At 34.3% G+C, this 12,473-nt stretch overlaps 1 protein-coding gene and 1 long non-coding RNA gene across 17 annotated transcripts in view; one reads left to right on the forward strand and one right to left on the reverse strand.

The window, feature by feature from the left end:
- Window positions 1-12,473, reverse strand: part of brsk2a (BR serine/threonine kinase 2a) — a 324,106-nt gene that overhangs the window by 91,565 nt on the left and 220,068 nt on the right. The window lies entirely within an intron of this gene.
- On the forward strand, window positions 4,647-7,897 carry LOC141380973 (uncharacterized). 2 transcript variants are annotated; one of them, XR_012400426.1, is made up of 5 exons: window positions 4,647-4,719; window positions 5,733-5,868; window positions 6,062-6,176; window positions 6,269-6,405; window positions 6,968-7,897. It is a non-coding gene; the product is annotated as an uncharacterized lncRNA (long non-coding RNA). The 2 variants fall into 2 exon arrangements; XR_012400427.1 differs by lacking the exons at window positions 6,062-6,176; window positions 6,269-6,405; window positions 6,968-7,897 and adding an exon at window positions 5,603-5,638 and having other exon boundaries at window positions 5,733-5,817.

Below are 12,473 nucleotides of genomic sequence, written 5' to 3' on the forward strand. Positions count from 1 at the left end.
AATAAAATAATTAAAACTGGTATTTAAAATGTAAGAAATAACTCATTTCTAATAATGGATTTATTTTATCTTTGCCATGATGACAGTAAATAATGTTTTACTAGATATTTTTCAAGACATGTCTGTACAGCTTAAAGTGACATTAAAAGGCTTAACTAGGTTAATTAGGTTAACTAGGCAGGTTAGGGTAATTAGGCAAGTTGTTGTATAGCTATGGTTTGTACTGTAAATTATTGAGAAAAAATATAGCTTATTCTAGCCAAAATAAAACAAATAAGACTTTCTACAGAAGAAGAAATATTATCAGACAAACTGTGAAAATGTCCTTGCTCTGTTAAACATCATTTGGAAAATATTTTTAAAAAAGTAAAAAATTTGAAGGGGGCTAATAATTTAGACTTCAACTTATATGTATAAAGGTAATACTAAAATACAAATAAAATAACATGCATGCGTCACTCAAAGGCAAGAGAGAAAAAATAAGTCTATAAATTAGATTTTAAAGCATCCAATGAAGTAGCAATCCTGATGTTCAGAGGGAGACTTTTCCAGAGCCTTGGGGCCGCGACACAGAAAGCTCGATCACTCTTTGATTTACAGCGAGACCGAGGGACAGACAAAAGAAACTGGTCATGGGATCTTAACATTCTACAAGCTACAAGTATAAGGCCTAATAAGTTCACTGACATAGGCCGGGGCAGAATTGTGCAATGCTTTATAAGTGAAAAGAAGGATTTTAAAATCAACTCTGAATTTAAAGGAAGCCAGTGCAATAAGACAAGGACAGGGGAGATATGATCTCTTAGTTCCTGTTATTAAACTGGCAGGTGCATTTTGGACCAACTGTAACTGAGAGAGTGTTGACTGAGGTAGACCAATGAATAAAGAGTTGCAGTAGTCTAACCGAGAGAAGATTAAAGCATGTTTTACGATTTAAATTTTTTTTTTTTTTAGAAATAAATGGCTTAACTTTTGCCACCAACCTATGCTGGAAAAATTTTGTTTTTGCTACAAAATAATATACAGCAGGGAAAATAGGTATTGAACATGTCAGACGAAGGCGCAAACGCATTAAGGGCGTGTCAGAACGCACTTTTGCTATTATAAAGATGGAAAAACCCGCTCTGCAACACTGCGCATGGTCTGACAGGTTTGTGCTTATCTCCTAACTTATTAGTTGAGTCTCATCTCCTATTACCTTCAAGAGTCAGTTGCATTGCTCTTTACATAGTATAAAAAGTGATTATTCATGAACTGCTTTTAATAGCTACTGTATTTCCACGTGTATTTCCAAGTGTGAATAGCTGTACCCAAACTTTTAGTTTAATTCTCTAGTTTGATGCAAACAATAATTTTTGTTCTGTTTTTTGTTTCTGTTTTAAATTTTTTTATTGTTATATTTGCATCTACGTAGGGTATTTTTATCAGTTAAGAATCTGTGAAGAAGTCAAAACAGAATGAGGAATTTCTCCTTCACAAACACAACTTAAAACAAGAAGACACGTCTCTTATGAGTGTATTGCAGTGGTTACAAAATACAAATTCCTTTGAAAACTTCTTTCTTCAGTAGATTCCCACAACAAAAAGCCTCTGTTTGCCAGAGTACAGTGATGAGTAATAAAGCCATCCCACGTTTCTGTTGAGCTTATGAACATTATGGAACAATTTCTAACCCTTTAGTAGTCTTGGTCTCCTTGTTTGGTGTGCACTGAGGTTAGACTACCATGCTTATTCAAATAGCCAAACAAGTATGAACTGAACCCTATGCATTTAAAAAAAAAAACATTTAAAAAAAAAAAAAAAAAAACATTTAAATTAAATAAACAAGTGTAGGATTTTTGAGTTATGGGTGGGTGGGTTGTAGGATTAAAGAGTTATGGGTGGGTGGTTTGTTGAATTTTTGAGTTGCTAGCTGGCTGGTTTGATGGTTGGTTGGTTGGTTGGATGGATGGTCGGAATGTTGCATGGTTGGTTGGATGGTTGTATGTTGGTTGTTTAAAATGTTGTATGGTTGGTTGGTTGGATGGTTGTATGTCGGATGGTTGGATGGATTGAATGGATGGATGGATGGCTATGGCTAAATATTCTTTAGCAGCCTAATATATATAACAAATAGGGTTGCATGATATATCGGCCGCCATATAGTTATCAGCCGATAAAGCTATTTTTAGGAATATTGTTATCGATCCGATGTCTAAATTAGGCCGATATCTTTAAGCCAATAGATTATGTAATTGTACAAAACTGCCTGCCTCGCACACGCGTGGGCGAAACTTGTTCAGAATTGTGAATCCAGCATAGGGGCTCTCAACTTACCGCCTAAGTCTGTTTTTACATTATGCTCTGTGTTTGTCTGTAAAGTCATCTGCTCAAAGCTCAGGTTTTATATTAAAATCTGACTCTGAGGTCAAATATGCACCCTTTATCATAAATCTGCGGGTTATCATAAACTTTTCATCGATCATTTTTCCCGCAATTGCCAGTAAGAACGAACATATAAGCATTGTCAGATCGACAAGCAGCACCTACATGTATTTAAAGAATCTAAAATGCCAAAGGAAGATCTATGCCGCATTTTCTAAAGTAATACAATCTGAATTTAGCTGTTCGCTTGTATGGTGGCTCTAAAAAACACCTCTAAAAAAGGCTTTTCGGCCATGACATATTTGTACATGTGTACATCACTGTAACATGTTTTATTCAAGAACATTTGAGCTAGTTTGAGCATTTTCGTCTTATTTAAACTATATTTAACTTGCTTGTTGATTAAATCCCATTTTGTTATTTAACCTATTATTTGTATGCAACATTCAAGTTGCATGTTAATTTGCTTTGATGAAAAGGAAATAGTTTTTTTTTTGCATGCTGATTTATGTGTAATCGTGAATATAGGTCTATATAATCACCTTGCGGTTTTGAAATTAAAGTTTTTTTGCTTTGAGTATAGACTATTCAGTTCATAAGAGCAGTTCAATATATTATAAAAATATAACATTTTGAAATATTTATAATTATCAGCCTATATATATCAGCTATCGGCCTCCAAGTCTGAGGAGCTATCGGTTATCGATATCAGCCATAAAACTCATATCCCCAAAAATAGTTAGAAGATAATTGTTCATCTGTTTAAGAGAAAAGTTACCTGCTAAAAACTTTGAAAATACTACATGAAAGTGACACAAAGTGGACATAAAAATAAAACACATTTATGAACTCAAATCTCACATGAGCTAATAAAACGGAGCATAAAAAGATTCATACCACAACAATGTTCATGAGACAGTCTGCAGAGATAGGGTTTATTAGCTGTCACAACAGCCACATCCATAATGACTCTTTAAAGTCACTTTCTGACACATTAATATGACCTAGATATCATATTCTCCCCTGAACAGTTTGTTGATTAGTGGTTGACTATAAATTTTCCTAATTAAATAGTAACAAGGTTAATTTGAACCCCTCTTCTCTGCAGGTTAATGGAAAAAAGGGAAAAACAAACTGCGTGTTAGTTTATTTGCTGTAATAAAACATTCCCTGATGTTTTTGATAGTATCAGGTTTATATTGGCCACTGAAGGCACTGAATGTTTCCCCTAGTCAACTGTAAGATCTTTATTTGCCCTGTGATAGTTTTAAAATTTTGTGCACATGGTTTTGTGTTGTTTGATGATACAGATCTGCATTTAAATGTTGCTTCATTTAATTTTCATGGGTACCGTCAAAACAGCAGTTCTGGCTTAAGTGCCCCCTGCTATAAAAAACTTCATAAACAGTATCTGTTTAACATCTGAATGCATAAGGTTTGCTTTATTTATTCTTGCAGCTGAAAAATAAATGGCCAGAGACAGGTCAAGGTTGGTTTTTGGTGCCTATAAACTGGCAACAGAAGCTCCTCTATAGTAAATCTGAACCCAGTGGGTGTGATTTTGCCAAGTAAAATGTGATCCTGAATTAACATCTATGTTGATCCTAGAACATAATTTTTGTTTGAAAATGTAATCCATATCTATTCCCTACCCTAAACCCAATCATAACTGTAAATTGTTCCCATAATCAGAGAAGAAAAATAGCTGGATAATAATCATGTAAAAGTACATAAACCCAATCACAAGTCTAAACATAGCTTAAACTGTAATCATATTACACTCTTAAAAAAAAGGTTCCTTAAGGTTCTATATAGAACCTTGGGGTTCTATACTTGGCCAGTAGAACCTTTTACCCAAAAAATGGTTCCATTTAGAACCCTTTGACTGCAAAGAACCTTTTTAATTAAAATAGTTCTATAATTTTTGAATCATAACATAATTATGTAGTAAAGATTATGAATTAATTATAAGTTATAACACAGAGAGACAAAGCTTTTTGAGTCAAAACCTAATAAAACGAATGCTGTGGTCAAAAACTTAATCAGTGTACATTATGATGGGATTTTTTTTTATGCAGGTTTGTACAATAGCATATAACTTAGTTTAGGCCTAGTTTATGTTTAACATTTTTGACAAATTATTTTGTGAAATAAATAAAATGACCAATTTATTTAGACTGTGCAGTAACATGTTGTTATGGTTTAATAATTTATTTGAAACTAATAATCATAAAAAAGCCCTCTGGTGACGTCAGTCATTGACAAGGACATCGTCATGGGCCAGTGGTGAAGAGCCTCGAGAGAAGGTTAATTTTTTCGAAAGGAGAAGTCCACTATTTCAGCTTCATCATTCAGGTATGTTAGTAAATTTAATATATATAGTGAAATATTTTGTATTATGAAGTAAGGTTATTTGAAAGAAAATCCCTCGTGTTATATGGTGATACAGATTGAAAGGGGGCAACTTTAGCGTTAATATGGATAAACACTGTGCTTGATGACCTCGGTCCTCACCCTTCGGTTCAGAAATCTGTTAAGTTGAATTTGTTCTGCTTTTTATTCGAAATAAGTTACAATATCGCTATACTTGTTTGTCAGTACTACTAATTAAATTACCGATAACAGTACACAGCTGTGTTATTTGAAGGCGAGCTTCGAGAGAGCGTGAATGAAGCATGTGCACGTTATTTTAAAATTAACTAACGTTAGATTTGAGCCGATTTCATTGTGTTTTTCGTGTCGTTTTTAGCTCCAACCTTGAACAAACGCTCACTTTTAGCTTGGTTCGTGTGTGTTGTATCAGTGATTGAGCTAAACTCTGCAAAGTAGTGGACATTACTGCCCGCTTTTTAGACGTTCCCGCTAGTCTGCATAAAACCGCAAGATAGCAGTGCACCGCTCGTGCCCGCACAGGCAGATTCGTGCCCGAGTCTGTGCACGCGCGGGAGGCCAGTCACGGTGGCAAGCTCTCCCTATGGCCAGTCCGCCCCTGAATATTATTGAAACATTTAAAAAGCCAAACATATTTTAACAATCCATAGATGAAAGATCAGGTCTTATTTAGAAAAGACACAAAAATGCAGAATAAATTTATTGTGAAATTATATATATATATATATATATATATATATATATATATATATATATATATATATATATATATATATATATATATATATATAGTGCAAAATAAGTTTAAAATAAATATTTTTATGTATATTTTTTTTTCTTCAAACAGCCTGGAAACTGAACTGCATCATAAAACTTGTGCTTGGTTTCATTGTTTTAAAATCCAAACAAAATGTATTGTGGTCAGTAAAATGAAATAAATATTATAAAAGACTTCAAGATTGTATTTATCATTACAGAAAAGTGTCATGGGACCCATATTAAGTTTCCAAATTTGATCTGCTGCACACAAGTAGCTTTGAAGAAGAAGGATCCCAGCTTAAATAAAAACACGTCACATCCATAATTGTTTGACATCCTCTTCAAGCACACCTGGTAAAGTATTGTATTTTATAACATGCATAATTCAGACTTGTTGGTTGTTGTGTACTGAAATAATATATTTATCACAAAAAACATTCTATTACTTACTACTGCTGTTTTAATACAGTGAGAATATTAAGGTCGTTGCTTAAAAAAAGTCCTGCAGAGAAGAAATATGTATTGAAAGGTGTAAATTTGCCTACAGGATTCCTTGTTGCAATGTCTTTAAAATAAATGTAAAAATTAAAGGATTTCAGTGGTGAGCTCATAATGATGGGATCAAAAGGAAGTGAACTGGACTCTGAGGGACTTAACACAAGGTAAGTTAATTTCAACACATTTTATGTCAAGATTAATTCTGTGATTTAAATTTATATTTACACATTCTACAAATGCTGTCTTCCTACCTCAGATTGTGATGGACCTAGAATGCGACACCGTTTACGAATAAGTCAAGAACCAAATGAAACACTATTTTCCAGAGCGCAGATTATGGAGGGGTCTGCAAAACTAATGGAGCAGTTTCTTCTTCTTGGAGTGCCACAGCTTGTGAGTAACCAAACACTGTTACATTGTGTGCCAAATAGATATGAAAAATCTGTGCATATGACATTTTAAAGCTCATTTGGTAAAGCAAGGCATTAGCAATGCCAAATGTGTTCCAGATCACACATATTAATAAATGTATAGATTAAACACAATCTAAGTCCCTTTGGATAAAAGTATCTGCCGAATATGATGTATGTTATTTGATATACAGTTATTTTGTTTTGTTCTTATTCTAATTTTATTGTTTTATTTAATGTTCATACTGAATTGAGGTCACTCAGAAATGTCAATTTCATTAAATTCTGTAACAAATGAAGTGCAGATTAAATTGAAAATATATTACAGCTGTCTACACTGTATTTCTGTATTTTTGATGACTTTAAAGTACTTGTATTTCTGAAAATGTGTCACTTGGAAACTTACACAAAGTAAACAAAATGTTTTAATTCAGGATGCTGCATATAAGGACTTAGTGAAGAACACAGAAACATCTTTAAAATAAATGGCCCAATAGAAGGGAAGGAAAGAAGGAAGTACTCAGCATTGAAATATTGTTTTACAGAAATCCAAAGGTCCTAACAGCTCTCCTGATTCAGTCAAGGCTTGAAGTGTCAGCATTACGATGGCCAACACTCGCTCACTATCCTTCTGCTCCCTCATTTATCAGAGGCACCACAGTAGAATGAATTAGCAATTAATCTTCACTTTCCAGCCAACCCAGCACTGGGAAAAACCCATACACTTTCTCATACACATGCACACATTCACTCACTGTGGCCAATTCACCAATACCGTACGCATGCCTTTGGACTGTGGGGGCAACTGGAGCACCCAGAGGAAACCCACACAAACACTGGGAGAACTTGCAAACTTCACACAGAAACACCAACTGACACAGTCAGGACTCGAACCAGTGACCTTCTTGCTGTGATGTGACAGTTCTAACCAGTGAGCCACTGTGCCACCCATGGACAAAACTATTTACGTTTTAAGAGAGGCCGGCAAACATGGACATGTTACAGGTTGTGGAATGGCTGTTCTCAATGTTTTGTCTAATCATTTTGCAAAGTTTTGTGTGCGATTAAGCTCTTTCTTCAATAACTTTTATTGAAAATTATTTATAAAAATGGATGTTGCCATGACCAATACATACATGTACCGTCAACTTGTTGAAATTGTAGTGTTTTTTAATAGATGTTTGTGTATTGTTTTTATCTAAATTGTAATACATTTTTCATCATTTTAGAGATGTTTGAAAGTTAAGTTTTGTATTTGTTCAATCAGTAAGCGAGCTTACAAATGTTTATTAATAAGTGAAATCATTAGAATTAGATTGTTGAATGCCATTAAGCTGTTAATTATGTTTACTAATTAAATAGTAAAAATGTATAATGTTTAGAGGTAGATCTTATACAAAGTACGCAGAGGTGCAATTTCAAATATTATCTAAAACTTATTTTGTGAAGTAAATTGAATAAATTTAAACAATTTGAATTTTCTGCATTGGTTTTATTTTTTATTCAATAATAAATAACATTAATTCAATAATAAATAAAGAACCCTCAAATGGTTCTAAATAGAACCATGTAACTTGAATTCAAAGAACCATTTGGGGTTCTATTTAATGAACCCTTAAATGGTTCTATTTATAACCTTTTGGGGGTTCCATATATGAAGCGCTTGATAGAAATCATTTCAAGAGTAAAAGAACCATTTGGGGTTCTATTTAATGAACCCTTTAAATGGTTCTATTTAGAACCTTTTTGGGGTTCCATATATGAAGCGCTTGATAGAACCATTTTTGGTTCTATATAGAACCGTTTCTTTTAAGAGTGTACTTAATTCCTATTGTTTGATTGGAATGTTGTTCCAGAAACATGTCCCACTTGTCTAAATCCCACTAACTATCTGAACCCATCTCATCCTACCCCATTTCTGTCATCTCTAAACTGCCATTTATTAAAAAGGTAAAAAAAAAAAAAACTTGATGGATGGATGATGGACAGATGAATGAATGGATAGATGGATAAATGGATGAATTGATGGATGGATGTATAAAATAAAATTATAAAGTGAATGGACAAAGTTCTTTAATTAAATAAAATGATGAATTTTTTTTACAAGTATGAATGGGTGAACGAACAAATGAACAAACAAACATTTTTATTTACAGGGTTAAAATAAAAACATAATTAATTCAATATTTTTAAATTTATATATCAATGAACTGAATAGGCAAACAGTATAAATGATTTTTTTATTAACACACTATATATTTAAAAATGTACAATGTATAATTAATAAATCAACAAATAAACACCAATTAAAAAAAACAAAAAACAAAAACAAGAGCTAATACCACCAGCAGGGACTATTTATTACCAACTCTTCTGTTGTACATTTATTTAGTTAGCCAGTCCTCTGTTCCTTTTCCACCATATATCACCCTGATCCATAGGCCCAATTAGCACTCAAACAAGCTTTACATTATTGTGATGTATAAAGAGCAGCAGGCGGCACACGCAGCAGTACATTAGCGATCTTTACTGCATGCTGTTCACAGCGGTCCAATTATGAAAGAGTGTAATTACAAAACATGTATGTTTACATGTTTAGTAGCGCTTTAACTTTACTACATGCTGGTTATTTGAAGTTAGCTAATTTACATTCCTGGTGATATTTGCCTTAGCAGTCGGGGAGGGAGTTGAAACAAAGAGGCATATATAAAACCAGAATCTTTGCACTCTTTAATGGTATACAATTGAAGTCAGAAATAATAGCCCCCTTTTAATTTTGTTGAAACCATTTTAGGGTCAAAATTATTAGCCCTTTAAGCTATATATTTTTTCAATAGTCTATAGAACAAACCATCATTATACAATAACTTGCCCAAGTATCCTAACCTGCCTAGGTAACATAATTAACCTACAGTAGGTTGAGCCTTTAAATGTCACTTTATGCTGTATAGAAGTGTCTAGTAAATATCTAATAAAATATTTTTTACTGTCATCATGGCAAAGATAAAATAAATCAGTTATTAGAAATAAGTTATTAAAGCTATTATGTTTGGTAATGTGCTGAAATAATTTTCCCTCCGTTATACAGAAATTAGGGGAAAAAATCAAACATGGGGGCTTATAATTCAGACTTCAACTGTACATCACAGAGATGTGGCATCCGCACCAAGTTGGACACAATTTCCAACCAGCCTCATGTCAGAATGCTGAATGCTAAACTATCTGCACAGAACTAACACATTAACAAATACTTAACATTTCTAGTCTAAAACAACCTTCTGCAATTTATCTCAAAGAAAGGAATAACTGCAGTGAAAATAGCTAAATATTTGGGAGAGTGCTACTATTGTGACCAAATTGTGACCATTGTAGGGTAGGGGGATGACCACACAGCAGCAGTGTTGCCAACTTTGTCGCAATATTTAGCGACATGTCCAACACTTTCTCACACCAATTCAAAATTTTCTGACTTATATACTTACTATAGATAGTTGGGATTAGAGGTGGGTTTTGGTCAACCCAGACTCACTGTAGATACATAATTAGGTCTACATTTCAGGGGATAGGGATATACGTGACCAAAGTTACGCCTTCTTGCGGATTTTGTATTTGCAAATCCACCAGAAGCTGCTGTGTAAACTTCTGCATCCTCTTCTTGCATATATTCACCAGAAAACACAACATACACTACCTAACAAAAGTCTTGTCGTCTATCCAAATTTTAGGAACAATAAAATAATAACTTGATTTCTAGTTGATCATTTGGTATCAGAATTGACTTATTATTGGCCTCTAAAATAGGCTCATTTTACCAAAATAGAATATGATCATTCATTTTGAATGATTTAATTAGGACAGTAAGGTCTAGCTTAGAAAAAAAAATCACTTAACTGAAATAATTTACAGTATAGAATATAAAGCCATGGTGCAGTGAAAAAAATAATAATATTGTGTATGACCCCATGAGCTTGGAAGACTGCCTCCATACATCTCTGCAATGACTCAAATAACTTATTAATAAAGGTCATCTGAAATGGCAAAGCAAGCTTTTATGCATGACTGTCAGAGTTCATCAAGATTCTTCGAATTCTTTATCAATGCCTTCATCATCTTACAATAGACATGCTCAATAATGTTCATGCCTGGTGACTGGGCTAGCCAATCCTAAAGCATTTTAAACTTTTTTGCTTTCGGGAATTTTGATGTGGAGGTTAAAGTATGACAAAGAGTACTATGCTGCTGAAGAATTTGCCCACTCCTGTAGTTTGTGATGCAAGGGGAGCACACATGTCTTGATACCCTTAGGATGTTGATGTTGCCATCCACTCTGAAGATCTCTCACACAGCCTCATACTGAATGTAACCCCAAATCATGACTTTTTCTTCACTAAACACGATTCATCATAAAAATCTACCCTCTGCCATTTTTGCAAATAACCAACTAGAAGTCAATTTATTACTTGTTGCTCTTAGAACTGGAATCAAAGATAATACTTTTGTCAGGTAGTGTACACTTCAGCTGACCAATCCAGCTTGCCGTTGACTGACTCACTGAACAACCCACCCACCCCCTTCCCTACAACCAACCGATAGTGTTTTCAAAAGCAATCTAGAAAAAGAAAAACCATTATTGCCACGTGATTTCAACACTTTTTCAGCCCGTTGTTCACTTATTTAATTTAATTTTTTTTTTTACATTTTGTTTCACCCGGTTTCTGGTACTATTCTTTGCTGGACCTGAACCTGGTTGTCGAGGTCAACTCCGCTCCACCTCCCAAACCCACTGACATACACAGTGAGCAACGAGAAAACTGGTAACACTGGAAAAAGCCATGCACACAGAGGTAAGCGGCCAGATGATACATGCAAAAATAAGCAGAAGCCATCAGCAGCATCATACTGCCCCTTAGCAATTGTTTTTAAGACAAAATGCACCTCTGGCTACATAATTCGTGCTCTACAGAAATGTAGACAGGGGTATGTACTGTATCCCCAATGAGCCTATGTTGGATTTGGTGCCATGTCTCCTTTTAAAAAATCATTCATTTTTGTATGGCTAAAGATCAACCACTAAATCATGAGCAGATACAGTTGAACTTTATGATGTCAGCAATATGCAGATTTACACATGGTGTTATCTAGTGTCATATTGCAACTTTTTGAGCAGAACTTAGCTACTTTATATTGAAAATACATGGCAACACTGCACTGCAGATGCCTGGAATGCACACGTCAGCTTAAAGGTTGGATCTTTATTAGAACTTCTGTGCCCTTTCAAATTTATATTGGCCCTTTTTGGTAGGAAAGATATGATTGACAAGAAACAGAAAGCCTTTTATTAGTCCAGAAGGCAAGACACCCATTGTGACCAAATTTTTCAACAAAAAGCCAAACATGACGATTACCACTACTAATAGACAAGACATCAAACCCCCTCAAAACAAGAGATAACAGTAAGATCCAGCACAGCGGTAACCTACAGAAACCATTACACGGGCTGAAATCTAATTCTAAACTTTCTCCAGTGGCACATAAAAACCATATAACACAGTTGTGCACTCAGAAAGTCAAACACTAGAAGCAGAGAAAGTGCATTTGTGCTGATATAAGATTCGTAAATGATCTCCCTGTGACTCTTATTACCGCTAAGGGGTAGCAGGGGTGCTACCATACAAATCGTTATATGTGACCATTATTTCTGAAGCAGGTGCTTGTCAAGCAAGTCAATCTCAGGAGTATCAGTAAAAATGGGGTTGGATGAGTTATTACTCTCAGCTGGACAGCTAAGGGCTATAAAGGTATGCTCTGTCTGACAGGTGTTGTCATACACAGATTCTTAGTAGGTATATTTTGAGGAATATTCATGTCTAGCGGCTCAAGATGGAAATTCTGTAGGTGGACAGTTGGCCTTCAGCTATTAAAACATCTAAATGGACACCTTCATGCTTGAAAAGGCAGATCAATCTGTCTATCATAACAAAAAATAAGCCTTAAAGGGTAAGTTCCCTCAAAAAAAAAAAAAAAAAAAAAAAAAAAGCAATCTTTTAATGA

The sequence above is a fragment of the Danio rerio genome, chromosome 25, assembly GCF_049306965.1.
Source record: "Danio rerio strain Tuebingen ecotype United States chromosome 25, GRCz12tu, whole genome shotgun sequence".
Taxonomy (NCBI): Eukaryota; Metazoa; Chordata; class Actinopteri; order Cypriniformes; family Danionidae; genus Danio; species Danio rerio.